The sequence below is a fragment of the Dendronephthya gigantea genome, unplaced genomic scaffold, assembly GCF_004324835.1.
Source record: "Dendronephthya gigantea isolate DGI-Jeju-01 unplaced genomic scaffold, DenGig_1.0 000298F, whole genome shotgun sequence".
Classification (NCBI taxonomy): Eukaryota; Metazoa; Cnidaria; class Anthozoa; order Malacalcyonacea; family Nephtheidae; genus Dendronephthya; species Dendronephthya gigantea.
The window spans coordinates 127,715-155,300 of NW_021163308.1; the positions used below are offsets into that span (position 1 = coordinate 127,715).

General features: G+C 39.3%; 28 non-coding genes across 28 annotated transcripts; 2 read left to right on the forward strand and 26 right to left on the reverse strand.

The window, feature by feature from the left end:
- Nucleotides 1-2,571: 2,571 nt before the first annotated feature.
- Nucleotides 2,572-2,643, forward strand: Trnac-gca. Its single transcript has one exon. It is a non-coding gene; the product is annotated as a tRNA-Cys (tRNA).
- Nucleotides 2,644-3,034: 391 nt separating this feature from the next.
- Nucleotides 3,035-3,107, reverse strand: Trnat-ugu. Its single transcript has one exon. It is a non-coding gene; the product is annotated as a tRNA-Thr (tRNA).
- Nucleotides 3,108-3,356: 249 nt separating this feature from the next.
- Trnat-cgu lies at nt 3,357-3,429 on the reverse strand. Its single transcript has one exon. It is a non-coding gene; the product is annotated as a tRNA-Thr (tRNA).
- An 8,179-nt stretch (nt 3,430-11,608) lies between these two features.
- On the forward strand, nt 11,609-11,735 carry LOC114541548. Its single transcript, XR_003689316.1, has one exon. It is a non-coding gene; the product is annotated as a U5 spliceosomal RNA (small nuclear RNA).
- A 4,006-nt stretch (nt 11,736-15,741) lies between these two features.
- Nucleotides 15,742-15,865, reverse strand: LOC114541547. The gene has a single exon (XR_003689315.1). It is a non-coding gene; the product is annotated as a U5 spliceosomal RNA (small nuclear RNA).
- A 249-nt stretch (nt 15,866-16,114) lies between these two features.
- LOC114541544 lies at nt 16,115-16,237 on the reverse strand. The gene has a single exon (XR_003689313.1). It is a non-coding gene; the product is annotated as a U5 spliceosomal RNA (small nuclear RNA).
- Nucleotides 16,238-16,486: 249 nt separating this feature from the next.
- On the reverse strand, nt 16,487-16,609 carry LOC114541525. Its single transcript, XR_003689295.1, has one exon. It is a non-coding gene; the product is annotated as a U5 spliceosomal RNA (small nuclear RNA).
- Nucleotides 16,610-16,858: 249 nt separating this feature from the next.
- Nucleotides 16,859-16,981, reverse strand: LOC114541533. Its single transcript, XR_003689302.1, has one exon. It is a non-coding gene; the product is annotated as a U5 spliceosomal RNA (small nuclear RNA).
- Nucleotides 16,982-18,660: 1,679 nt separating this feature from the next.
- Nucleotides 18,661-18,783, reverse strand: LOC114541538. Its single transcript, XR_003689307.1, has one exon. It is a non-coding gene; the product is annotated as a U5 spliceosomal RNA (small nuclear RNA).
- A 248-nt stretch (nt 18,784-19,031) lies between these two features.
- LOC114541526 lies at nt 19,032-19,153 on the reverse strand. Its single transcript, XR_003689296.1, has one exon. It is a non-coding gene; the product is annotated as a U5 spliceosomal RNA (small nuclear RNA).
- A 244-nt stretch (nt 19,154-19,397) lies between these two features.
- On the reverse strand, nt 19,398-19,518 carry LOC114541542. The gene has a single exon (XR_003689311.1). It is a non-coding gene; the product is annotated as a U5 spliceosomal RNA (small nuclear RNA).
- A 240-nt stretch (nt 19,519-19,758) lies between these two features.
- Nucleotides 19,759-19,879, reverse strand: LOC114541531. Its single transcript, XR_003689300.1, has one exon. It is a non-coding gene; the product is annotated as a U5 spliceosomal RNA (small nuclear RNA).
- Nucleotides 19,880-20,124: 245 nt separating this feature from the next.
- LOC114541540 lies at nt 20,125-20,246 on the reverse strand. The gene has a single exon (XR_003689309.1). It is a non-coding gene; the product is annotated as a U5 spliceosomal RNA (small nuclear RNA).
- A 1,683-nt stretch (nt 20,247-21,929) lies between these two features.
- Nucleotides 21,930-22,052, reverse strand: LOC114541536. Its single transcript, XR_003689305.1, has one exon. It is a non-coding gene; the product is annotated as a U5 spliceosomal RNA (small nuclear RNA).
- A 249-nt stretch (nt 22,053-22,301) lies between these two features.
- LOC114541534 lies at nt 22,302-22,424 on the reverse strand. The gene has a single exon (XR_003689303.1). It is a non-coding gene; the product is annotated as a U5 spliceosomal RNA (small nuclear RNA).
- Nucleotides 22,425-22,942: 518 nt separating this feature from the next.
- LOC114541541 lies at nt 22,943-23,065 on the reverse strand. The gene has a single exon (XR_003689310.1). It is a non-coding gene; the product is annotated as a U5 spliceosomal RNA (small nuclear RNA).
- Nucleotides 23,066-23,311: 246 nt separating this feature from the next.
- On the reverse strand, nt 23,312-23,434 carry LOC114541539. The gene has a single exon (XR_003689308.1). It is a non-coding gene; the product is annotated as a U5 spliceosomal RNA (small nuclear RNA).
- A 249-nt stretch (nt 23,435-23,683) lies between these two features.
- On the reverse strand, nt 23,684-23,806 carry LOC114541528. Its single transcript, XR_003689298.1, has one exon. It is a non-coding gene; the product is annotated as a U5 spliceosomal RNA (small nuclear RNA).
- Nucleotides 23,807-24,055: 249 nt separating this feature from the next.
- Nucleotides 24,056-24,178, reverse strand: LOC114541529. Its single transcript, XR_003689299.1, has one exon. It is a non-coding gene; the product is annotated as a U5 spliceosomal RNA (small nuclear RNA).
- Nucleotides 24,179-24,421: 243 nt separating this feature from the next.
- Nucleotides 24,422-24,543, reverse strand: LOC114541535. The gene has a single exon (XR_003689304.1). It is a non-coding gene; the product is annotated as a U5 spliceosomal RNA (small nuclear RNA).
- A 246-nt stretch (nt 24,544-24,789) lies between these two features.
- Nucleotides 24,790-24,908, reverse strand: LOC114541545. The gene has a single exon (XR_003689314.1). It is a non-coding gene; the product is annotated as a U5 spliceosomal RNA (small nuclear RNA).
- A 253-nt stretch (nt 24,909-25,161) lies between these two features.
- Nucleotides 25,162-25,283, reverse strand: LOC114541543. Its single transcript, XR_003689312.1, has one exon. It is a non-coding gene; the product is annotated as a U5 spliceosomal RNA (small nuclear RNA).
- Nucleotides 25,284-25,530: 247 nt separating this feature from the next.
- LOC114541532 lies at nt 25,531-25,651 on the reverse strand. Its single transcript, XR_003689301.1, has one exon. It is a non-coding gene; the product is annotated as a U5 spliceosomal RNA (small nuclear RNA).
- Nucleotides 25,652-25,897: 246 nt separating this feature from the next.
- LOC114541527 lies at nt 25,898-26,016 on the reverse strand. Its single transcript, XR_003689297.1, has one exon. It is a non-coding gene; the product is annotated as a U5 spliceosomal RNA (small nuclear RNA).
- Nucleotides 26,017-26,264: 248 nt separating this feature from the next.
- On the reverse strand, nt 26,265-26,387 carry LOC114541537. The gene has a single exon (XR_003689306.1). It is a non-coding gene; the product is annotated as a U5 spliceosomal RNA (small nuclear RNA).
- A 247-nt stretch (nt 26,388-26,634) lies between these two features.
- LOC114541549 lies at nt 26,635-26,757 on the reverse strand. The gene has a single exon (XR_003689317.1). It is a non-coding gene; the product is annotated as a U5 spliceosomal RNA (small nuclear RNA).
- Nucleotides 26,758-27,003: 246 nt separating this feature from the next.
- LOC114541550 lies at nt 27,004-27,126 on the reverse strand. The gene has a single exon (XR_003689318.1). It is a non-coding gene; the product is annotated as a U5 spliceosomal RNA (small nuclear RNA).
- Nucleotides 27,127-27,372: 246 nt separating this feature from the next.
- Nucleotides 27,373-27,492, reverse strand: LOC114541551. The gene has a single exon (XR_003689319.1). It is a non-coding gene; the product is annotated as a U5 spliceosomal RNA (small nuclear RNA).
- Nucleotides 27,493-27,586: the final 94 nt, after the last annotated feature.

Below are 27,586 nucleotides of genomic sequence, written 5' to 3' on the forward strand. Positions count from 1 at the left end.
AACGTATCTTGAGACGCTGCAAAGTTTCCAAAAAAAATCTCGTTGGTTTGGCCAAGCTTTCTTCCGTGATGTGATGTTGACAAGTTGGGCAGGTTTCTGAGGTTTGGTGTAAACAGTTGCAAATACACGAACGACAAAAATAATGTTTGTTAGCGCACTGCGTCTTTGACCATCTTAAACCAGAACGGACAAAGCAGCCTTTGGGCGACTTTATTTACGAATCTTTCCTCATCGTAGCCTGCAAATGAATTCCTCCTTGCCATTTCTCTTCGAAACCGAATAAAGGAAGCTAGCGTCTCAACTAAGTCACCTGTTGGGATACCTGGAAGAGGGGGGTTTAGACGCCGTATTTTCCAAGAGCCTAACTTGAAAACGAGTTTCAGCAAAGAACTGACGTTCAGGTTCAGCTCATGAAAAAGCACAGAGTGTTAACCAGATCTTTACCTGAATCAAAGAGTGTTGTTGAATTTCTCATGGAATGACATTAGTTAATTTTCAGCATGTAGGAGTACGAGATTCGTCCTTCTCGTAGTCGTTGGACTTTTTAGTACGAAATTTGCCAAAAAACTGGTACCCGAAAGCTTGGCGACTACGACTTTTGGCCACTGTTCTAGTTTTCAGGTACATGTATCTACTCAATCTAATCACACAATGGGTCAATATATGCCACGTACACTATCATTATGTAGGGAGCACACTACCTGCCTATTCAAAAACAAAGCAATAAATATTTCAAAGGCTTAAAAGGACGCATTGGAGCAAGTCTGTAATCTGTTATGGAAGATCTTATTCACCTCAAGCTGCATAATAATTATAAAAATGGCTTATGCATCCATCCATGTCTGCACTAAGACAAGCTTACCATGCAATTAAGTCACTTTATGAGTTAAGCAGAAAACTTTGGTGTGAAAGAAGGTGTCACAAAGAAGAACTTAACAGGCCTTCACATTCAAACTTCATACAGTAAAAGAGAGAACCTCAGTGACATAGCAATGATCAGGTTTCCTCTCAGTTCAAAGTTAGCTTCAACTGGAAAGTATTGATATTAATATCAATTATATTTCTAACACAGAAGTTTCGATATAACAATGTTTTATTCTCCAAAAACTCACAATACACAGCTGATGCATGAAGCCTAAGTACTACAAATAAAAGACGTCACAGTGGTGACAGCTTAGCAACCTGGCCACACAACTTTAGTTTTTCATAAGTCGCTTGACACAGTTGTACTTTTTTTTCAACGTCCAAAACATTTTTTCATCGGATGTTTTTATGGCTTCGGTGAAGGAAATACCTTCGAATGGGGAATCGCTAGCCCCAATACTTCGTTATTAGGGACCTTAAGTATGTAGGATGACAACACGAAGACGACGTGGTTGGAATACTCCTTTAGATAAATGTTATGGTAAAGCGTTCTTCTATATTATCAACTGTACCAATTTATTGAGAAATAAGTTTAGGGACAATTCTGTAGTGCCGCTAATTCGAGGAAGCGCCTACTGGGTCCTGAAAGGCAGACGTTCTACCTAGGACGTAATAAACGACGTTCTGCCGTTGTAAACAGAACGTAGATCAGGGTCTAAACCTCTCATAGGTATTTAATAATTCATTTCTTTTCAATGAACCATTGTTTTGATAACTGCCGTTGTCTTGTTCTCGTCCTACATGCTTAAGGTCTCTAATAGCTGCCTCTTCCTCCATCGAAAACTGTGAAAGTACAATCGCGGAGTGAGATTGTTGAGTTTGCAGCTGCGGCTGCCTGTGAGAGTTTGTTGAAATAAACCAGAATTGCGATGGCACGAGATTTCCCAGTGCCTTTTCATAAAAGTTTACGGCCGAAAAAGGCCGACTCGTTTGTTAAGAAATTTTTGAATCGAAAAGGAGCAAATTTTAACTCCGCCATGGACCGCCGCCAACTGAATCTAGCTGGTCGTATTCTAAACCCATTAGGTCCTCTGTCACAGTTATGGGAAACGGCTATTTCAGCTCGAACTGAAAATACAGGAGTCGATCAAGCTGTTGTTGTGGAGGCCGTTTATCGAGCAATGTTGTTCATTGGCAATGCCGATCACATTGTGCCATTGTGGTCTTGTCGACCGTCGCAGGGGCTTATTGAACAAAGTTTCGCTGGAAACTTTCGACCTAGTGGATGACACAGACTTGTTCGTCCCTCATCAATCTTTGGATTTATTTGGCAAGAAGTTGCAAGAAGTTCCAAAAAGCCATATTATAGGACCTGAAACTCGCAAAAGAAATGGACAGTTTAGTAGGTGCGAGGCGCCATGGTAACAGCGGTAAACAATCCATGTTCGAGCCTTTTCGTCAGCAGCCCGGGAAAGGCCCGGACTACAATCCCCGGCCACGGAACCAGCACCGTTGAGCCCCAATACAGAGCCGCGATCAAGGGGATTTCTCACAACAAAGACACGCTTCCACTGCGCCACCATGCTTGCTACACACTGCTTCAATGCCATGAATATAAAACTCGTGCTATTTTGAATAAGGTAAGAACAGCAGGAAATGTTCTTTCAGGTATCTAGGAGAATAACATCACACTGGTATGCACGATCAGGGAGTGTAGCTCAGTGGTAGAGCATTCGACTGCAGATCGAGAGGTCAATGGTTCAACTCCGCTCGCTCCCTTCTCTTTTATAAATGAAAGAAAAATTCAACATTTTTATCCTACTAATTAGTGAATTAAAAAACCCAATTTATTTTCGTTGCAACAATCCGTTTGCTTGATAAATAACCCTTGCAGTTTAGTGTTTTTTCAATGACTCTCTGGGACACATGCATGTTCTATAAATTTGTAAAACGGGAGTGCATACCCGGAATACAGGGAATATAATTACTTTATCTTAATAATGTGCGTGCATAGATATAGTGTAGAGCCAGGAATTTCTCGGTACTTTTTCTAGGTGTTTATGTCCTGTGGTGTAATGCTTAGCACTTCGGATTCTGAATACGATAAATTATATAGTTGCCATAGTTAATAGCTATACTTGCCTATAATTTACAAAAGTATGACAACAAAAGCCTCATCAGAGAGTTGAACTCTGGACCCCTGGTTTACAAGACCAGTGCTCTAACCACTGAGCTAATGAGGCGTATGTGCAAGCTACCACGAATATATGAATACTTTATCTTAATAATGTGCATGCGCGTATATAGCTATCTGGCGCGTATCTGGCTTTTCTATTATGGCCCATTTCAGAAAAAATATATGTTTTTGAATAAAAATGGCATTTAGATGGTCTACTGAGCTTTAAGAGCAAATGGTTTCGATGTATTGGCCTCTGGCCTGGCTTGTACGGGAGTCTTTTACTCACCCTCACCATACACAGGCAAAACAGTTAAGCCTTATTAGAGAATTGAACTCCGGTCCCCTGGTTTACGAGACCAGTGCTCTAACCACTGAGCTAATAAGGCAAACATTTGATACTTTCGCAAACGTAAAATGAAACGGCCACGAAATAAAACACAAATAATTATTATAGAAATTGATTTCTAAAAGAACGAATCGTAAACATTTTTCACTATTGTTACAAAAAGCCAATCACAAAACTCATTTATATTAGGTAGATAATTATTGAGTTTAAGTGGAAAATGTGAAGAGCCTCGTCAGAGATTCGAACTCCGGACTCGTGGTTTACTAGCCTAGTGCTCTAACCACTTTGCTAATGAGGCACATGGAAAAATCATTCGTCGACACTGCTGATATGATTTCATTGATGCAAAATCCTAGCTCACTATACAGTATTTTTATTAGGGTGATACTTAAATTAAGTAGAGAGAGCGCATCTAATGAAGAAAATACAGCATAATCATTAACTAGACCATTGGCTTATGGGAAGGCTGATTGGCTGAGGGCGAATGGCGCGATTCATCCCCTGTGTTATACCCAACAAAGACCGACCAGGATGAGAGTTGTGAAGGATTTAAGTAAACGCAACTTTGGGAGACCGTTTTTCTCGGGAACAGTCAATTTTTAACGAAAGTATGCGCGGCCTCCACGCGAGATGATATGCGCACAAGTGTGTTATTGCAACATAGCTTACACGTGGAATGACTTGCATGCACTGAGCTATATTATAATTCCTGGAGGACCGGTTCGTCATCATCAAGTGAAGCCAAAAAGATGACGGATTTTAGGCTTTGCTGACGCCACATGGTCCTAAATGGCCTGGGTAGTTACCGCTGACAAACCGCGATCCAAAGACAAAAAAATGAGTCATCTCCCTCCTGGTTTTTGATAAAAAATCAGGTTTTCGGTGAATAGTTTTTTCCTAACTTTTTGTTTTTAAAATAAATTAAAATTGTTTCTTCGTTTCCGGGCTTTCCCAGTTTTACAAATCAAGCGAAGCTGTGGTTTCTTGATCTACTTGTGATGTGGTAAATGTTTTATCGAAAGACAATCAGGTAATCTTTTTGAAATATTTTCGTTTCTTCCGTCTGGACTTTAGTATATAACTAATATACGACTCAAAATTAAAGCTCAAAGCCAGTAGGTCTATCCACTTATGTTATGAAAAGCAAAAATGTTTGCCAACGTACAACATATTTTTATTTCATTATAATTATTAATTCAATAAAGTTTTATTGCTATGTTACAGTGAACTAGTTTTTTATGTAAGCCTTTTTGGTAAATTTTCATATTTTTAAATTTTCAATTCTTTCAAATAGCCAAACTTTTAGTAGAATGTATACAAGTTATAAGTTTGTGGGTATGTGGCAGACTGTATATTTTTAGCTGAACAAGACATACTAGTCATTTTATATTGATTTATTTGCCTGACCTGGCAGGGATTCAGGCAGGTTATTTAACAACCACTGGAGTCAGTAGAGTGGCAGTTAAAGCCTAATATTTTCTTTGACATGATTTATCATGGTTTAATAGCTATGATTTCTGTACTGCTCACTTTGTAACTATTAATAAAGGGTGGACTAAATTGAGTACAGTGAGACTTATCAGATTTCTCTTATTTTGCAGGAATATGATGCCAATTAGAAAAAAAGCAAGAGATGGCTTGCATCCTTTCATTTCTTTGTTCTGATATATTGAATTAGGGCAAAATGCAATGTATCATACACATGAGCTGATCATTGATTACAATTTAATAGTCATTCAAAAAAATGAATACAAACATTGACTCACTGTGTGGATTGTGTCTCAAATCAATAACAAGTAACCTTTCTTAATTAATTTCCTAAATCATTCCCCCCAAGAGGGATAATTATGAGGATAATTCAGCATAATTGAGAGTGAATAAGCCCCATTTCATCACAGGTAGCCCGCTATTGGATTTGCTTTTAGTTAAATATTAAGTAAATTCTATGCAAAACGACATGAAGTGTCACCTTCCTTCATTCACGGCTGACATATTATCGCAGGCGCCAATTCATGCGGTGCAGTGTAACCTTTATGTATATATTAATAAAGGTTGCACTGCACCGCACGAATTGGCGCCTGCGATAATATGTCAGCCGTGAATGAAGGAAGGTGACACTTCATGTCGTTTTGCATAGAATTTACCTAATATTTAACTAAAAGCAAATCCAATAGCGGGCTACCTGTGATTTCATTGTGAAAGTTCTTTTGAAACATGAAATCACTGTAAGTGCAGTAAAAGAAAACACCACTACACCAGTTGGTAACATATCAGCTATAATTTCTGCAATACAATTCTCAATATGTACTAAACATTGTCATATTGGACAATATCACAGGTATTACACTGTATCAAGGTGCATCCATGGTCAGGAATGCTAAATGAGCAATGCTATAAATCAAATATGACTTAGCTGAAATTGTATTTTCTGCACATAAAATGTTGATAAATGCATTATAGTTTAGAAAACTTCAATTTATCTCCATAAAAAATCCAAACAATTTCTGGCATACAAAAAGTTAAGAAATTCTTAGACGTTTCCTCTAGAAGTTCAAAAATCAATTGGATTTCATGCGGATTGTAAAATATTAAACATGAATGAGTCAATGAAACTCGGAAAAATGAAAATTACCGGTGAGGCAGTTGACGTTTTTTTTCCATATTTTTTGAAGTTATAATACTTATTTGACCTGGTATTGGTAAAAACAACGTGTACGACTTGTATACATCTTGAAGTAATGTTTTTTCGTATTATAGTTAATAAAATATATCGAAAACAACGAGGTTTCGCACAAAATAAAAATTTTTTAAAAAATCCAGGAGGGGAATATTTTCGAAGCGGGCTCAGATTTGAGCCTGGTCAGTGGTAAGTACCATGGCCATTTAGGACCATGTGGCGTCAGCAGAGCTTCTACGCATGCGCAGAAGGGCGAAGTCCGCCATGTTTTCGGCTTCAAAAAGATGGCGGCGAAGTTACCGAAAAATGACGAGCCGGTCCTCCAGGAATTATATTATAGCTCAGTGCTTGCATGGGAGGGCTGTGCGCTCACGCTACACATAATTACTAGAAATACATGCATGCAGCAACCCCTCGCCATTTCAAACGAAGCAAAATATTTCCTGAGCTAGCCAAACCTAACCTTCAATGATATGAAATGTCCTAAATGTAAAGCCGATAGCTGATGTTTCAAATTTTTCGGAAACAAATACAGTCATTAAGTTATAGACTTTCACAGTTTAAGTGAGAGTTGATACTCCATTATAGCTAAACCTTCAAAACATCAAAACAGCACAAATAATATAAATAACCAAGCAGTGAACCTCGAATGTTGTTTTTCGATTATTAAATTCATGCAGTGATTGCAGTCAACTCTATAAACCTTTAAAGTGATATTTGTTATATTAAAACTCCAAAATACACTTTTAAGAACTCTTTTTGAAGTTAAAACGATGATGTAAAGCCTTAAATAGTCGGTCACGTCTTCACAAAACCGAGCAAAACGACACACTGTACCAAGCTCATAAAATGTATTCGTAAAGCAAACACGAAAGAAACCTCGAAATAAACAAAATAGACTCCTACTATTTCAAGGATTATAAACCAGTTGTTCCTTTTCACCGCTAATTTTTCCAGTTCTGATAACATTTTAAACTCTTCCTAGTGTTTTATCTGTTATTTGATTTCACATTTCATATTGTGTTTTCGAAACATTTCTTTAAAAAAATAGTTTGCAAAATGACAGTTAAATTGCTGACGTTTTTCACTGAAACACGAACGTTCGTCTTAGCCAATCAGCAAGTTGCTAATTACCAGTCGTCACTCGTTCAAATTTTGCGCGTGCGCACAAGTACCATGACCATTGAACGTCCATGACATTTGGGCGACATTGGATTCCGCTATGTTCTCCCGGGTTCCGGGTGTAATTCCTAATCTCCGGGCGGAATTAGTACCCTCGAACGGTATTCCGCACCGGCTCGGGGATAAATACGAACTAAGGATTTGCGAGGAAAATATTTTATTACTCAAATTACACATGTTACAACATTGAGAATATTTCTTTCAATACCATGAGGACTGTTCATTTTAAAAGTTGATTTTTTAAATACTCTTTGTATGCTTTGTGATGACTGTTCTCGTGACTTGTAAACTGTTCTCTTGTCGTTTTAACCGTGTACTTAAGGGTAGACGGCTTGGTAAAGGAGACAATAAAACCTGACTCTAGTGGGTCATTTTGGTATGAGTTTTCTTTCCAACGAGATAGCTGGTTCGATCAAGATACTTAGAACATATCATCACCGTCGTCATCATGATCTCTGCCTTTATTTTCCTACACATATTCAATCTTGTAATCGTTTAAAAGCCTCTTAATAATAATAAGAAACTTTCTCTTATCAACGGCAGCTTCTATTGCTTCCTCTTGGTCAAAATCATCATTAAATAAACGCATCTTTTGTGTGCATTATTTTCTTATGTACCGGATCTTTCTTTATTTGTCCTATCAACAATAAAAGGCGCTCTAAATAGATATTTTCTAATTCCTTCTGGAGTCTAGGCATAGCATTGAAGTAAGCTTTCTCTTTAGCAGAGTGCTCATCGAAACCACTGTTTAAAAGGCTTTCTTTCATTTCCTCGAAAACTGTGTTACTTCCTTGTTTTGCTTCTTCTATTAACGGAATCCAGGGATCCATTTCTTCTTCACATTCTGAGTCAGTTGTCGTCGAACTTCCAGATTGCTGAGTGGAAGTGGTCGAGACCTCATCTTGGAAATCACTTTCTTGACTGATTTATTTCTTGTTCTCGTAGTGGGCAATACTCCCGTTTGTGTCTGCGCTGATTGTAACTGCGGCTGAAGTATCTTCCGCAAAATTGGCACTCATTCCCTTAGCACTAGAAGTGGGTAAATGCCTTGTTATCGAGCAGCAACGCAGTTTTATGAGCAGATGTCTGCTCATGAGCAGTTAATAATAATAATAATAATAATAATAATAATTTTAATACTTATATAGCCCTATTTACAGTGACAGATCAATAGCGCTTAACATGCACAGGTTCGTTCTATGAGCAATTTCTACAACCAGTATAAAATAGATAATTTACAAATCTAAAATAGAAATATTATATTAAAAATTGACTTCTATAAATTGACTTCTATAAATAAATTGACTAAAATTATTAAAAATTAACTTCTATATTAAAAATTGGGTAAAAAGATAAGTCTTAAGTGATTTCTTAAACACTTCACTTGCAGTTATTGTTCTAATATTAACTGGGAGACTATTCCATAACTGAGGTGCAGCCGCATGAAACGATCTGCCACCCAATGTCACAAGCATTTTCTCTTTCGGAGGTTGCAGCAGTTATGAACATGTGCTCATCTGCTCAACGGTACTTTTTCTTACTCCAGTAAATGCACACAAACTAAAATGTTAGCCATCCCTTATGTACGTTCTTCGTTTCCCCCGAGGTAGAGGTTCACCGTTTACGATTAGACTGCACACGCTTTAATTTTGCAGTGCTTAAGTAAACATTAAAGTTTCTCTCCATCTCTTCTTGGCGCTCTAATAAATTTTCCAGACACTGCTCTATATTGAATTTCTTTGGTTTTTTACTCTTCGCTCTAAAAATGTATACATTTTCCCATTCGCCATACCCCCTTTTTCCTCCCATTGTGGAGTTTTGGCCTGAATATCTCATTGAGCAGATGAGCAACTGCTCATGAGCATTTATGAGCATGTGCTCACAGGCCCGTTTGGGCCCTATATGGCCTTACATGGCACTATTAGGCCCGATGGCCCGATTGCTGACTGGGCGTCCTAACCCGCGAATATGGAAAAATATTCCATTAAACATCTACGGGAGGAAGTAAAACAGGAAATGCGCAGCCTCGTACCCAGGCGCTTTATTAGTAAAATATATAATGTTGCATTCAGTTTTAGTATAGAGGTCAGTTGAATAAAGGCGAGCGCGCGGGGGTGCTTGGGGTGGTTTGGGGGAAGGAAGCGCCTGGCAGAAAATGAATTAAACATGGCGGACGTGCTTGATGTAAATGAGGAGATACTTGAAATTTTTAAAAAATTTGAAAGACCGGTACATAATTCAATTCTTTCGGGTAAAGTTCTGTGCCCCCACGAGAACTGCACTCCGAAAAAGGAATTCTTCGAAGAAACGGGCATAGATCAGCATTATAGAGTGCGCCACAAACGCGAATATTCCCTAGCCTTAGCACATAAATTCCATTTTTGTCCTTTTAGAATCCCCCTATAACATTTGAACGTATTAAACATACGTTTTCCCTACCAATAAAACATATAATTTTATTTAAACAGAACAAAGGAAGAGTCTGTGACTCTGCGCATTTAATAACAATACACTATACATTGGCGTAAAAATATTCAAAACAAGCCGTATAATATGAAAAAAAACAAAACTGTATCATTAAATACCTTCATATGATGACTTTCGTCCTGCGTCGTCCATATTTCTTCAATATTTTAGCCAAAATAGAACAAAAAGCACTCAAAAATAATATTTTGCAGAAATCGACACAATTTTGCAGAAATCGACACGTTTTCTGCCAGGCGCTTCATTCTTCCGTCGCGTCCACCCCAAGCACCCCCGCACGCTCGCCTTTATTCAACTGACCTCTATACTATGCTGAATGCAACATTATATATTTTACTATTAAAGCGCCTGGGTACGAGGCTGGGAAATGCGGGAGAGAACAAGCCAACATGACAAAATTTCCAACGTCTTCGCAAGCTCTACCAATACTAACACGAGAGGAAATGGTCCCCTATACAAGCACATGCCAAACCTGGCAGAATTACCGCTTAGTTCTACGCACACCATTGTTGCAATCGGACAGTTGTTCCGAGCTAATTGCTTCCAAAGCCCTCGTGTTCAAACTAAATGTACTGCAATGTTTCTCCAAAAACCGAGTAAAGTGTTGCCCCAGTGTCTCTGGTGCCGAGGAATGTTCTCATGAACATAACATGCTTCTCTAATGTCTCTCCGGGGACTTTTTTATTCCCTAAACGTCCCTGTAGATTAATACTTTCATCAAGACAATATAGTTCAACAAAACTTTCAACTGTAATATGAGTTTAGAATCCGGAAGGAAGTGTTTTGTATTCATTTCAAATAACTCATTGAGCAGATAAGCATCTGCTCATGAGCATTTATGAGCATGTGCTCATAGGCCCGTTTGGGCCCTATATGGCCTTATATTGCACTATTAGACCCGATGGCCCGATTGCTGATGAAATGACAAATATTCCATTAAACATCTACGGGAGCAAGTAAAACAGGAAATGCAGGGAGAACAAGCCAACATGACAAAGTTGCCAACGTCTTCACAAGCCCTACCAATACTAACACGAGAGAAAATGGTCCCCTATACAAGCACATGCCAAACCTGGCAGAATTACCTCTTAGTTCTACGCACACCATTGTTGCAATCGGACACTTGTTCCGAGCTGGGTGCTTGCAAAGCCCTCGTGTTCAAACTAAATCTGATTCCAACAATGCTGTGCATAGAACCAAGCGGTAATTCTGCCAGGTTTCACATGTGTTTTTATAAGAAATATTTTCCTCTCGTGTTAGTATTTGTAGAGCTAGCGAAGACGTTGGCAACTTTGTCATGTTGGCTTGTTCTCTCTCCTCTTGTTCTCATGTAAATGAAGGAGAATCAAGGCTTGGAAACTTCGGTGCTTGTCAGTGCTGTATAAACGAAATAGTTTCGCTTTTGGAACACGGTAGTCACGGAAGTGCGCGCGCAATGTTATCAATTGTGATGAATATAATTGATTTTACAATTCGCAGTTGCTAAATCAATTGTGGGGTGTCCTATGATATTTTGGCGTGATCAATAGCCTTCTGCCAGGAAAAGGAGCATTCGGAATTCGGATTACGCTAGCTGTTGATCTCGTACACTTTTGATAAACACCCAAAACCTTTTTTCTTCAATTAAACAATGAAGTGGACCATGTTAATGAATTTAGCTGCACTGTATGAAACTATATCATTCGTTTCCAATGTTTCTCGCGATGAAATATTTCATATTACCTTTCGAGGGCCATTGGGAAGAATACCTTAAGGTAACAATGTGACTCCCACATGAAATAAAGTTTTAATAATAATAATAATAACTTCCGTGACTACCGTGTTCCAAAAGCGAAACTATTTCGTTTATACAGCATTGACAAGCACCGAAGTTTCCAAGCCTTGGTTCTCCGATCTTCATTTACACCAAAAAATGTTTCGCCTTTTACTAAAGATTTTCCGTGTAGGAGAACAAAAAATGGGCCTAAGGATATTTTTTGTCGCCCTCCGGATTTTCCTGGCGGGTAGATTAGTGCAGAGTAAAACTGAATACGACATTTTAGAATAAGGTGACCGCGTATGCGTTTTAATAGATAGAGTCTAGAGTTAATTATGTTGTAGATAATGTGAATTTGCCTATCCCATTTCAAATATTGATAAAATGTGACACCAAGTAGAACAGCAGAAGAAATCTCCTTAATAGTATGGTTGTTGATCTCAATAGTTATTGGATCAAGATCTGAAAATTTGGGTTGGGAGAATATTTTCATAATTTTAGTCTTTTTCGAATTGAGGGACATTTTGTTGTGAGTAGTCCAATGTGACACTGAAGTAACGTCCGACTTTATAATAGGGAGTCACTAAGTTCGCGAACATTAGTTCTGGAAGAAAAAATAGTAGAGTCATCCGCAAACAAAAAGGGCTTGGACTTGTTGATGTAGATGGGTAAATCATTAATAAAAACCAGAAAGAGAATTGGGCCTAGAATAGAGCCTTGGGGCACGCCAGATTTTATCATCGCAGGATTTGATAGGGATGATGAGATTTGTACTTGTTGATAGCGGTCATTCAGGAACGATTTGAACCATCTTAACGCCAAGGGTGTAATTCCATAATGTTCTAGTTTCTGTAATAATATGTCATGGTCGACTAAGTCGAATGCTTTCGAGAAATCAATAAGAGACATTCCATTGATCAAGCCTTGTTCAATATTATTAAGAAGGTGTTTATAAATTAAGATTAAAGTAGATTCACAAGAATGATGAGCTCGGAAACCATGCTGACAATTCGACAAAATATTGTTTTCACTAAGAAATTTCATATATGAATCAGCAACATGACGTTCCAGGAGTTTGGATAGGATGGGCAGTATAGAGATAGGTCTGTAGTTGCTTCTCTCGGTACGGATGTCAGCCTTATAGATTGGAATCAGTTTGGCTTTCTTCCACTTGTTGGGAAATATACCATATTCAATACTCAAATTACAAATGTGAAGTATAATAGATGCCAATGATTGAATTGAGGATTTAATGAAATAAGCGGGAATATCATCAAGACCGGTAGCTTTGTTCTGGTCTAATGACGCAACAAAGTTTTGTATGTCATCGATTGTCATCGATGGAATTGAGAACTTTGTATGATTTATTTGGAATTGCAGATGAGTAGAGATTGGGTTGTTTTGTGGACTTAAATCAACATTATCAGCAATGGAAGAGAAATATTCATTAAAAAGATCGGCTACTTCAGTAGGATCACTGATCTCCCTACCATTGATGTTAAGAGTTATCTGGGAAGCAGTGTCATTGGTAGGCAAGATATCTTTTAATATTTTCCATAATTGTTGTGGGTTATGTATGTGAACAGTTAGAAGGTTTTTATAGTAGTCCTCTTTTGATTTTTTAATGATATGAACGGTTCTATTTCTCCACTTTTTGTAAGCATACCAATCATTGGAATTTTTGCTTTTTAGAAATTGCTTTAAGAAATAGTCTCTTTGATGACTAGAGCTACGTATTTCACAGTTGAACCATCCTGGCAGTTTGTTTCTTCTGACCCTACGTTTAATCAAAGGTGCATGTCTATTCAAAACTTTTATAAAATGAGAATGCCAAAGGTCTAAGAGAACGTTTGGGTCACTATGATTTTCATAAACACTTGCCGGAATTACTTCCACTAAATCATTGCCAAAATTACTCGGGATAAAATCCTTCTTCTTACGATAGCTAATAATCGTATGTAGGCTTTGTTTAGTCTTAATCCGAGAGTTAATTTTTCTGGAGATAAAAATTGGCAGATGGTCGCTTAATCCAATATTCAGCACGCCTGATTGGATGACCCTATCCTTCTGAGAAGTGTAGATAAGGTCTATTACTTTTCCAGATATTGGCCTAGTAGCTATATTAATAAGTTGTTCAAGTTGGTACTGAGATGTTATTACATGAAGTGGTTGATAGGAACGTTTGTCTTGAAAGTTAGTGTTTAAGTCTCCTAAGATGATAATTTCTTGTTCATTATCGCCATACCTAAAGTGCAGTTTAAAGAATCTCTCCAATGGGTATTATTTCCCGGTTGATACATAATGGCCATTAGGAAGGGTTTGGTATTAGGGTGCTTAAATTCCAACCAAACGCACTCGAGAGAACTGTCATTATCTATCATTAAGTCCCTTCGATATTGAAAGTTAATTGAATTAGAAATATAAATTAGAATACTTCCACCGGAGGCATAAATTCGATCTTTTCTAATAAGGTTAAACTCTCCAATCTGCAGTTCTGCATCAGACCAGCTAGCATTTAAATGAGTTTCAGAGAAGCAAAATATGATATAATTGTTTTTATTACGATCCCGAATAGATTCAGAAATCATGAGTCTAACTTGGTCCAATTTATTTGTAATAGCCTGAATGTTTAAGTGGAAAAAACTTAGGCCTTTCGTAGGAATTTGAGTAAAGGGATTATCGTTTAGATTGATATTCGGCATGGGTTGGTTGGAATTCAAGCCGTTTAAAATATGTAATCTAGTATTACTAAAAGTGCCGAATAAAGGTAATTAAGTTCCTCGCCATAAGGTCACTACCAGAAGGATTAAGGTGTGAACCATATCTGTCCAGGCCTCTCTCATCAATGTCTTCGTGTTTTATTAAGTTTAGGTTTCTGGCTTCGCAGAGACCTTGAAGCAGGTTGTTCAATTGAGTAACTTTGTTGACTTTAATACCGGGGCTATCAGTCCTTCTAGTAATTATTTAGGAAAGTGAAATGTCAGCCTTAGGGCAGAATTTGTAGATTTTGTCGCAGAGCTTGGAGATGTTTTCGGTAATAGTATTTACTTCACAGGATTTTAGATCATTGGTTCCAGCATTTATAATAATATTAGCTGGCTGAAGGCGTAGACTTGGTTTTGCGTAGGCCATCATGTCAGTTACTGTCGCGCCGGGAAACGTTCGAATAGTCACATTCTTGCGAGTTGACCTTCTCATGTTCTTTGTGTTGATGCCTCTTGTCATACAGTCACCCAGGATAACTGTGAGATTCGTCCCATCGTGTTTAGGGGGCTCACGGGATTTGTAAGTATTCGTTGGGTTATGTTGATGGAATGGTTGCTGATTTTGCTGTTGCGTTTGGTTTGGTGAGGAGTGAGAAGTGTCGTTGTCTGGGCGTGATTGATGATATTGTTGTTGCTGCTGCTGCTGCTGTTGGTTTTGATGAAACTGATTCTGCTGTATGAGGTTATGCTGCTGGGGTTGTTGCTGCTGTTGCTGGGGTATATGTTGAGTTTGTTGTGGCTGAGTAATTTGCCGTTGAGGTAGATGTTGAGTTATATGTGGCTGCGAAAATTGCTGCTGGTGGTTTTGTTGAAGCTGATTCGGCTGTATGAGATTACGCTGCTGGGGAAATTGCCGTTGCTGATCCTTTAGCAGTTGATTAATTCTGCTGCGCAAGGTTACACCGCTGGGATTGTTGCTGCTGTTGCGGGGGTAGACACCGGTATTTTGGTAGCATGTGTTAGTATGTAAATGAGCTAGTTGTTGTTGCTGGAATTGTATAGTATTTTGATTTTCTACATGTAGCAGTGTTACAACTGTTAATAGGCTGTTTCGTTCGTTATTAAGTTCTTTTACCTTTGTGTCCAGATTACATATTAGGGAAGATTGTTCGTTGATTTTGCTCTTTATTGGTGAATTTTCTTCCTTGAGCGATAGGTTTTCATATAAAGAACGAGATGCTCTAATTTAAGTTGATAGTTCAGTGACCACTCTAAGTTCACGCAGTTCGCTCGTAAACATGTCAAATGATTTCTCTACTCTAGATGAAGTGCGCGCAATGGAAGTGCGCGATGGAAGTGCGCGATGGAAGTGCGCGCGCAATGTTATCAATTGTGACGACAATAATTGTTTTTAAAATTATTAGTTGCTCAATCATTTGTGGGGTGTCGTTTGATATTTTGGAGTGATCAATAGCCTTCTGCCAGGAAAAGGAGCATTTGGAATCCGGATTACGCCAGCGGTTGATCTCGTACTTTTTTGATAAACACCAGCCAGGAAAATCCGGCGAGCGACAAAAAATACCCTTAGGCCTATTGTGTTGTTCTCCTCCGAGGAAATCTTTAGTAATAGGCGAAAGATTTTTTTCGTGTAAATAAAGGAGAACCAAGGCTTGGAAACTTCGGTGCTTGTCAGTGCTGTATAAACGAAATAGTTTCACTTTTGGAAAACGGTAGTCACGGAAGTGCTTGCCAAATGTTATCAATTGTGAGGAATATAATTGTTTTTATAATTAGCAGTTGCTCAATCAATTGTGGGATGTCGTTTGATAATTTGGCGTGATCAATAGCCTTCTGCTAGGAAAAGGAGCATTGGGAATCCGGATTACGCCAGCTGTTGATCTCGTACACTTGTGATAAACACCCGCCAGGAAAATCCGGCGGGCGACAAAAAATACCCTTAGGCCCATTGTGTTGTTCTCCTCCACGGAAATCTTAAGTAAAAGGCGAAAGATTTTTTCGTGTGAATTAAGGAGAACCTAGGCTTGGAAACTTCGGTTCTTGTCAGTGCTGTATAAACGAAATAGTTTCGCTTTTGGAACACGGTAGTCACAGATGTGCCCACGCAATGTTATCAATTGTGATGAATGTAATATTTTTTATAATTAGCAGTTGCTCAATCAATTGTGGGATGTCGTTTGATATTTTGTCGTGAACAATAGCCTTTTGCTAGGAAAAGGAGCATTGAGAATCCGGATTACGCCAGCTGTTGATCTCGTACACTTTTGATAAACACCCGCCAGGAAAATCCGGCGGGCGACAAAAATTACCTCTAGGCCCATTGTGTTGTTCTCCTCCACGGAAATCTTTAGTAAAAGGCGAAAGATTTTTTCGTGTAAATGAAGGAGAACCAAGGCTTGGAAACTTCAGTGCTTGTCAGTGCTGTATAAACGAAATAGTCTCGCTTTTGGAACACGGTAGTCACGGAAGTGCGCTTGCAATGTTATCAAATGTGACGAATATAATTGTTTTTATAATTAGCAATTGCTAAATCAATTGTGGGATGTCGTTTGATATTTTGGCGTGATCAATAGCCTTCTGATAGGAAAAGGAGCATTGGGAATCCGGATTACGCCAGCTGTTGATCTCGTACACTTTTGATAAACACCCGCCAGGAAAATCCGGCGGGCGACAAAAATTACCTCTAGGCCCATTGTGTTGTTCTCTCCCACGGAAATCTTTAGTAAAAGGCGAAAGATTTTTTCGTGTAAATGAAGGAGAACCAAGGCTTGGAAACTTCGGTGCTTGTCAGTGCTGTATAAACGAAATAGTTTCGCTTTTGGAATAATAATAATAATAATAATAAAAGTATTTCTATAGCGCACAACCAAATTGTGTTCTGTTCTAGGCGCTTTACAGTAAAATCTAATATTAAAACTATTAAAATATCTAAATCATTAAGAAACCTAATAATATAAATGTTAAGACCAACGTCATACATTATTCAAAAATAAGTTAAAAAGATATGTTTTAAGATTTTTTTTAAAAACAGTAATTGATTTGCACGTCCGAAGATTAATGGGTAATTCGTTCCACAATCGTGGTCCCGCGACACAAAATGATCTATCCCCAAATGTCTTCAGTCTAGAACAGGGAATCTGGAGCAATTCACAGTTATTTGATCGAAGTGAACGCTGCGAAGTATAAAATGCAAGAGTTCCTTCAAATACGGTGGAGCAAGGTCGTTCATAGCCTTATACACATGAAGGATAATTTTGAATTGGACACGATATTGGACTGGTAGCCAATGCAATTCAATAAGTACTGGTGTAATATGTTCCGATTTCCTAGTACCAGTTAATAGACGTGCTGCAGTATTTTGGACTCTCTGTAGCCTCTGGAGTAAATATTTTGATACACCATATAGCAGTGAGTTACAGTAATCCAATCTTGAAGTTATAAAAGCATGAATGATTATTTCAAGACAGTCCCGAGACAAATACTTCTTTATTCTTGAAATGTTTCTGATATTATAAAAAGATGACTTGCAGATACCATTAATATTTCGTCCAATTTAAAGAACTCATCAAAAATAACCCCCAAATTTCTAGCTGAACCAGTTGGTACAATTCTGTCATCACCCACCATGATATAATTCAAGGGAAGCATAGGGCGATAAGCGTGAATGGACTAATATAAGTTCCGTTTTTCACTATTTAGTTTCAATTTATTCAGCATCAACCAGTTTCTAATTTCAAATATACATTTTTCCATACGAATCTTAGATGAAATCAATTCACCAGGGTCATTTGTTTTGAATGCAATGTAAAGTTGTCCATCATCAGCAAAAAGTGAAACGGAGATCATGACGCCTAGCCACATCTGCAAGCGGGGCAGTGTACAATGAATATAACAGCGGACCTAATACCGATCCCTGCGGTACACACATTCAAGATCACCCATAGCGAATCTGTTCCCTCAACACGAACAAATTGTTTCCTAGATATAAGATATGAAGTAAACCAATCCAAAACACGACCCTTTATACCAAATCGCTTCCATAATCGTGTCAATAAGATCGAATGATCTACGGTGTCAAACGCTGCTGACAGATCCAGTAGAACGAGAATGACAGAGTTTCCATTGTCGAGGTCTTGGAGAATATCGCTTTGAACCCTTAATAATGCTGTTTCTGTACTATGACGAGGCTTATAGGCAGACTGGAACTTCTCATGTAGTTTATTCTCGTCAAGATAATTCATTAATTGTACAGCACACGGTAGTCACGGAAGTGCGCGCGCAATGTTATCAAATATGACGAATATAATTGTTTTTATAATTATCAGTTGCTCAATCAATTGTGGGATGTCGTTTGATAATTAGGCGTGATCAATAGCCTTCTGCTAGGAAAAGGAGCATTGGGAATCCGGATTACGCCAGCTGTTGATCTCGTACACTTGTGATAAACACCCGCCAGGAAAATCCGACGGGCGACAAAAAATACCCTTAGGCCCATTGTGTTGTTCTCCTCCACGGAAATCTTTAGTAAAAGGCGAAAGATTTTTTCGTGTAAATGAACGAGAACCAAGGCTTGGAAACTTCGGTGCTTGTCAGTGCTGTATAAACGAAACAGTTTCGCTTTTGGAACACGGTAGTCACGGAAGTGCGCGCGCAATGTTATCAAATATGACGAATATAATTGTTTTTATAATTATCAGTTGCTCAATCAATTGTGGGATGTCGTTTGATAATTTGGCGTGATCAATAGCCTTCTGCTAGGAAAAGGAGCTTGGGAATCCGGATTACGCCAGCTGTTGATCTCGTACACTTTTGATAAACACCCGCCAGGAAAATCCGGCGGCGACAAAAAATACCCTTAGGCCCATTGTGTTGTTCTCCTCCACGGAAATCTTTAGTAAAAGGCGAAAGATTTTTTCGTGTAAATAAAGGAGAACCAAGGCTTGGAAACTTCGGTGCTTGTCAGTGCTGTATAAACGAAATAGTTTCGCTTTTGGAAACGGTAGTCACGGAAGTGCGCGCGCAATGTTATCAATGTGACGAATAAATTGTTTTTATAATTAGCAGTTGCTCAATCAATTGTGGGATGTCGTTTGATAATTTGGCGTGATCAATAGCCTTCTGCTAGGAAAAGGAGCATTGGGAATCCGGATTACGCCAGCTGTTGATCTCGTACACTTGATAAACACCCGCCAGGAAAATCCGGCGGGCGACAAAAAATACCCTTAGGCCCATTGTGTTGTTCTCCTCCACGGAAATCTTTAGTAAAAGGCGAAAGATTTTTTCGTGTAATTAAGGAGAACCAGGCTTGGAAACTTCGGTTCTTGTCAGTGCTGTATAAACGAAATAGTTTCGCTTTTGGAACACGGTAGTCACGAAGTGCGCCGCAATGTTATCAATGTGATGAATAAATTTTTATAATTAGCAGTTGCTCAATCAATTGTGGGATGTCGTTTGATATTTTGTCGTGAACAATAGCCTTTGCTAGGAAAAGGAGCATTGGAATCCGGATTACGCCAGCTGTTGATCTCGTACACTTTTGATAAACACCCGCCAGGAAAATCCGGCGGGCGACAAAAATACCTTAGGCCCATTGTGTTGTTCTCCTCCACGGAAATCTTTAGTAAAAGGCGAAAGATTTTTTCGTGTAAATGAAGGAGAACCAAGGCTTGGAAACTTCGTGCTTGTCAGTGCTGTATAAACGAAATAGTCTCGCTTTTGGAACACGGTAGTCACGGAAGTGCGCGCAATGTTATCAAATGTGACGAATATAATTGTTTTTATAATTAGCAGTTGCTAATCAATTGTGGGATGTCGTTTGATATTTTGGCGTGATCAATAGCCTTCTGATAGGAAAAGGAGCATTGGGAATCCGGATTACGCCAGCTGTTGATCTCGTACACTTTTGATAAACACCCGCCAGGAAAATCCGGCGGGCGACAAAAATTACCTCTAGGCCCATTGTGTTGTTCTCTCCACGGAAATCTTTAGTAAAAGGCGAAAGATTTTTTCGTGTAAATGAAGGAGAACCAAGGCTTGGAAACTTCGGTGCTTGTCAGTGCTGTATAAACGAAATAGTTTCGCTTTTGGAATAATAATAATAATAATAATAAAAGTATTTCTATAGCGCACAACCAAATTGTGTTCTGTTCTAGGCGCTTTACAGTAAAATCTAATATTAAAACTATTAAAATCTAAATCATTAAGAAACCTAATAATATAAATGTTAAGACCAACGTCATACATTATTCAAAAATAAGTTAAAAAGATATGTTTTAAGATTTTTTTTAAAAACAGTAATTGATTTGCACGTCCGAAGATTAATGGGTAATTCGTTCCACAATCGTGGTCCCGCGACACAAAATGATCTATCCCCAAATGTCTTCAGTCTAGAACAGGGAATCTGGAGCAATTCACAGTTATTTGATCGAAGTGAACGCTGCGAAGTATAAAAATGCAAGAGTTCCTTCAAATACGGTGGAGCAAGGTCGTTCATAGCCTTATACACATGAAGGATAATTTTGAATTGGACACGATATTGGACTGGTAGCCAATGCAATTCAATAAGTACTGGTGTAATATGTTCCGATTTCCTAGTACCAGTTAATAGACGTGCTGCAGTATTTTGGACTCTCTGTAGCCTCTGGAGTAAATATTTTGATACACCATATAGCAGTGAGTTACAGTAATCCAATCTTGAAGTTATAAAAGCATGAATGATTATTTCAAGACAGTCCCGAGACAAATACTTCTTTATTCTTGAAATGTTTCTGATATTATAAAAAGATGACTTGCAGATACCATTAATATGTTCGTCCAATTTAAAGAACTCATCAAAAATAACCCCCAAATTTCTAGCTGAACCAGTTGGTACAATTCTGTCATCACCCACCATGATATAATTCAAGGGAAGCATAGGGCGATAGCGTGAATGGACTAATATAAGTTCCGTTTTTTCACTATTTAGTTTCAATTTATTCAGCATCAACCAGTTTCTAATTTCAAATATACATTTTTCCATACGAATCTTAGATGAAATCAATTCACCAGGGTCATTTGTTTTGAATGCAATGTAAAGTTGTCCATCATCAGCAAAAAAGTGAAAACGGAGATCATGACGCCTAGCCACATCTGCAAGCGGGGCAGTGTACAATGAATATAACAGCGGACCTAATACCGATCCCTGCGGTACAACACATTCAAGATCACACCATAGCGAATCTGTTCCCTCAACACGAACAAATTGTTTCCTAGATATAAGATATGAAGTAAACCAATCCAAAACACGACCCTTTATACCAAATCGCTTCCATAATCGTGTCAATAAGATCGAATGATCTACGGTGTCAAACGCTGCTGACAGATCCAGTAGAACGAGAATGACAGAGTTTCCATTGTCGAGGTCTTGGAGAATATCGCTTTGAACCCTTAATAATGCTGTTTCTGTACTATGACGAGGCTTATAGGCAGACTGGAACTTCTCATGTAGTTTATTCTCGTCAAGATAATTCATTAATTGTACAGCACACGGTAGTCACGGAAGTGCGCGCGCAATGTTATCAAATGTGACGAACATAATTGTTTTTGTAATTAGCAGTTGCTCAATCAATTGTGGGATGTCGTTTGATATTTTGTCGTGATCAATAGCCTTCTGCTAGGAAAAGGAGCATTGGGAATCCGGATTACGCCAGCTGTTGATCTCGTACACTTTTGATAAACACCCGCCAGGAAAATCCGACGGGTGACAAAAAATACCCTTAGGCCCATTGTGTTGTTCTCTTCCACGGAAATCTTTAGTAAAAGGCGAAAGATTTTTTCGTGTAAATGAAGGAGAACCAAGGCTTGGAAACTTTGGTGCTTGTCAGTGCTGTATAAACGAAATAGTTTCGCTTTTGGAACACGGTAGTCACGGAAGTGAGCGCGCAATGTTATCAAATGTGACGAACATAATTTTTTTTATAATTAGCAGTTGCTCAATCAATTGTGGGATGTCGTTTGATATTTTGTCGTGATCAATAGCCTTCTGCTAGGAAAAGGAGCATTGGGAATCCGGATTACGCCAGCTGTTGATCTCGTACACTTTTGATAAACACCCGCCAGGAAAATCCGAAGGGTGACAAAAAATACCCTTAGGCCCATTGTGTTGTTCTCCTCCACGGAAATCTTTAGTAAAAGGCGAAAGATTTTTTCGTGTAAATGAAGGAGAACCAAGGCTTGGAAACTTTGGTGCTTGTCAGTGCTGTAAAAACGAAATAGTTTCGCTTTTGGAACCAGTGAACTGAAATAAAACTGGAACGCTCACTCTGCCGGAAGTTTGAAGCCAAGATGGCGGATCATGAAGCCTTTCTTGTAGGTATGATCCAGGCCTCCACGCGGAAATTTTGTCGGGAATTCTGATTTTTCCTTTGAAGTTTCCGCGCCAGAGGCCTGGATCATACCTACAAGAAAGGCGTCATGATCCGCCATCTTGGCTTCACTCATCAATGAGGGAAAGTCATAGAGTGAGCGTTCCAGTTTTATTTGAGTTCACTGTTTGGAACACGGTAGTCACGGAAGTGCGCGCGCAATGTTATCAAATGTGACGAACATAATTGTTTTTATAATTAGCAGTTGCTCAATCAATTGTGGGATGTCGTTTGATATTTTGTCGTGATCAATAGCCTTCTGCTAGGAAAAGGAGCATTGGGAATCCGGATTACGCCAGCTGTTGATCTCGTACACTTTTGATAAACACCCGCCAGGAAAATCCGACGGGCGACAAAAAATACCCTTAGGCCCATTGTGTTGCTCTCCTCCACGGAAATCTTTAGTAAGAGGCGAAAGATTTTTTCGTGTAAATGAAGGAGAACCAAGGCTTGGAAACTTCGGTGCTTGTCAGTGCTGTATAAACGAAACAGTTTCGCTTTTGGAACACGGTAGTCACGGAAGTGCGCGCGCAATGTTATCAAATGTGACGAACATAATTGTTTTTATAATTAGCAGTTGCTCAATCAATTGTGGGATGTCGTTTGATATTTTGTGATCAATAGCCTTCTGCTAGGAAAAGGAGCATTGGGAATCCGGATTACGCCAGCTGTTGATCTCGTACACTTTTGATAAACACCCGTCAGGAAAATCCGACGGGCGACAAAAAATACCCTTAGGCCCATTGTGTTGTTCTCCTCCACGGAAATCTTTAGTAAAAGGCGAAAGATTTTTTCGTGTAAATGAAGGAGAACCAAAACTTCGAAACTTCGGTGCTTGTCAGTGCTGTATAAACGAAACAGTTTCGCTTTTGGGACACGGTAGTCACGGAAGTGCGCGCGCAATGTTATCAAATGTGACGAACATAATTGTTTTTATAATTAGCAGTTGCTCAATCAATTGTGGGATGTCGTTTGATATTTTGTCGTGATCAATAGCCTTCTGCTAGGAAAAGGAGCATTGGGAATCCGGATTACGCCAGCTGTTGATCTCGTACACTTTTGATAAACACCCGCCAGGAAAATCCGACGGGTGACAAAAAATACCCTTAGGCCCATTGTGTTGTTCTCCTCCACGGAAATCTTTAGTAAAAGGCGAAAGATTTTTTCGTGTAAATGAAGGAGAACCAAGGCTTGGAAACTTTGGTGCTTGTCAGTGCTGTATAAACGAAATAGTTTCGCTTTTGGAACACGGTAGTCACGGAAGTGCGCGCGCAATGTTATCAAATGTGACGAACATAATTTTTTTTATAATTAGCAGTTGCTCAATCAATTGTGGGATGTCGTTTGATATTTTGTCGTGATCAATAGCCTTCTGCTAGGAAAAGGAGCATTGGGAATCCGGATTACGCCAGCTGTTGATCTCGTACACTTTTGATAAACACCCGCCAGGAAAATCCGACGGGCGACAAAAAATACCCTTAGGCCCATTGTGTTGTTCTCCTCCACGGAAATCTTTAGTAAAAGGCGAAAGATTTTTTCGTGTGAATGAAGGAGAACCAAGGCTTCGAAACTTCGGTGCTTGTCAGTGCTGTATAAACGAAACAGTTTCGCTTTTGGGACACGGTAGTCACGGAAGTGCGCGCGCAATGTTATCAAATGTGACGAACATAATTTTTTTAATTAGCAGTTGCTCAATCAATTGTGGGATGTCGTTTGATATTTTGTCGTGATCAATAGCCTTCTAGGAAAAGGAGCATTGGGAATCCGGATTACGCCAGCTGTTGATCTCGTACACTTTTGATAAACACCCGCCAGGAAAATCCGACGGGTGACAAAAATACCCTTAGGCCCATTGTGTTGTTCTCCTCCACGGAAATCTTTAGTAAAAGGCGAAAGATTTTTTCGTGTAAATGAAGGAGAACCAAGGCTTGGAAACTTTGGTGCTTGTCAGTGCTGTATAAACGAAAGAGTTTCGCTTTTGGAACACGGTAGTCACGGAAGTGCGCGCGCAATGTTATCAAATGTGACGAACATAATTTTTTTATAATTAGCAGTTGCTCAATCAATTGTGGGATGTCGTTTGATATTTTGTCGTGATCAATAGCCTTCTGCTAGGAAAAGGAGCATTGGGAATCCGGATTACGCCAGCTGTTGATCTCGTACACTTTTGATAAACACCCGCCAGGAAAATCGACGGGCGACAAAAAATACCCTTAGGCCCATTGTGTTGTTCTCCTCCACGGAAATCTTTAATAAAAGGCGAAAGATTTTTTCGTGTAAAGAGGACCAAGGCTTGGAAACTTCGGTGCTTGTCAGTGCTGTATAAACGAAACAGTTTCGCTTTTGGGACACGGTAGTCACGGAAGTGCGCGCGCAATGTTATCAAATGTGACGAACATAATTGTTTTTGTAATTAGCAGTTGCTCAATCAATTGTGGGATGTCGTTTGATATTTTGTCGTGATCAATAGCCTTCTGCTAGGAAAAGGACATTGGAATCCGGATTACGGCGCATACGCCAGGTTGATCTCGTACACTTTTGATAAACACCCCCAGGAAAATCCGACGGGCGACAAAAAATACCCTTAGGCCCATTGTGTGTTCTCCTCCACGGAAATCTTTAGTAAAAGGCGAAAGATTTTTCGTGTGAAATGAAGGAGAACCAAGGCTTCGAAAACTTTCGGTGCTTGTCAGTGCTGTATAAACGAAATAGTTTCGCTTTTGGAACACGGTAGTCACGGAAGTGCGCGCGCAATGTTATCAAATGTGACGAAATAATTGTTTTTTAATTAGCAGTTGCTCAATCAATTGTGGGATGTCGTTTGATATTTTGTGATCAATAGCCTTCTGCTAGGAAAAGGAGCATTGGGAATCCGGATTACGCCAGCTGTTGATCTCGTACACTTTTGATAAACACCCGCCAGGAAAATCCGCGGGCGACAAAAAATACCCTTAGGCCCATTGTGTTGTTCTCCTCCACGGAAATCTTTAGTAAAAGGCGAAAGATTTTTTCGTGTAAATGAAGGAGAACCAAGGCTTGGAAACTTGGTGCTTGTCAGTGCTGTATAAACGAAATAGTTTCGCTTTTGGAACACGGTAGTCACGGAAGTGCGCGCGCAATGTTATCAATGTGACGAAATATTTTTTTTATAATTAGCAGTTGCTCAATCAATTGTGGGATGTCGTTTGATATTTTGGCGTGATCAATAGCCTTCTGCTAGGAAAAGGAGCATTGGGAATCCGGATTACGCCAGCTGTTGATCTCGTACACTTTTGATAAACACCCGCCAGGAAAATCCGGGCGACAAAAAATACCCTTAGGCCCATTGTGTTGTTCTCCTCCACGGAAATCTTTAGTAAAAGGCGAAAGATTTTTTCGTGTAAATGAAGGAGAACCAAGGCTTGGAAACTTCGGTGCTTGTCAGTGCTGTATAAACGAAATAGTTTCGCTTTTGGAACACGGTAGTCACGGAAGTGCGCGCGCAATGTTATCAAATGTGACGAAATAATTTTTTTTATAATTAGCAGTTGCTCAATCAATTGTGGGATGTCGTTTGATATTTTGGCGTGATCAATAGCCTTCTGCTAGGAAAAGGAGCATTGGGAATCCGGATTACGCCAGCTGTTGATCTCGTACACTTTTGATAAACACCCGCCAGGAAAATCCGGCGGGCGACAAAAAATACCCTTAGGCCCATTGTGTTGTTCTCCTCCACGGAAATCTTTAGTAAAAGGCGAAAGATTTTTTCGTGTAAATGAAGGAGAACCAAGGCTTGGAAACTTCGGTGCTTGTCAGTGCTGTATAAACGAAATAGTTTCGCTTTTGGAACACGGTAGTCACGGAAGTGCGCGCGCAATGTTATCAAATGTGACGAATAATTTTTTTTATAATTAGCAGTTGCTCAATCAATTGTGGGATGTCGTTTGATATTTTGGCGTGATCAATAGCCTTCTGCTAGGAAAAGGAGCATTGGGAATCCGGATTACGCCAGCTGTTGATCTCGTACACTTTTGATAAACACCCGCCAGGAAAATCCGGCGGGCGACAAAAAATACCCTTAGGCCCATTGTGTTGTTCTCCTCCACGGAAATCTTTAGTAAAAGGCGAAAGATTTTTTCGTGTAAATGAAGGAGAACCAAGGCTTGGAAACTTCGGTGCTTGTCAGTGCTGTATAAACGAAATAGTTTCGCTTTTGGAACACGGTAGTCACGGAAGTGCGCGCGCAATGTTATCAAATGTGACGAATAATTGTTTTTATAATTAGCAGTTGCTCAATCAATTGTGGGATGTCGTTTGATATTTTGCGTGATCAATAGCCTTCTGCTAGGAAAAGGAGCATTGGGAATCCGGATTACGCCAGCTGTTGATCTCGTACACTTTTGATAAACACCCGCCAGGAAAATCCGGCGGGCGACAAAAAATACCCTTAGGCCCATTGTGTTGTTCTCCTCCACGGAAATCTTTAGTAAAAGGCGAAAGATTTTTTCGTGTAAATGAAGGAGAACCAAGGCTTGGAAACTTCGGTGCTTGTCAGTGCTGTATAAACGAAATAGTTTCGCTTTTGGAACACGGTAGTCACGGAAGTGCGCGCGCAATGTTATCAATGTGACGAAATAATTGTTTTTTAATTAGCAGTTGCTCAATCAATTGTGGGATGTCGTTTGATATTTTGCGTGATCAATAGCCTTCTGCTAGGAAAAGGAGCATTGGGAATCCGGATTACGCCAGCTGTTGATCTCGTACACTTTTGATAAACACCCGCCAGGAAAATCCCGGGCGACAAAAAATACCCTTAGGCCCATTGTGTTGTTCTCCTCCACGGAAATCTTTAGTAAAAGGCGAAAGATTTTTTCGTGTAAATGAAGGAGAACCAAGGCTTGGAAACTTGGTGCTTGTCAGTGCTGTATAAACGAAATAGTTTCGCTTTTGGAACACGGTAGTCACGGAAGTGCGCGCGCAATGTTATCAAATGT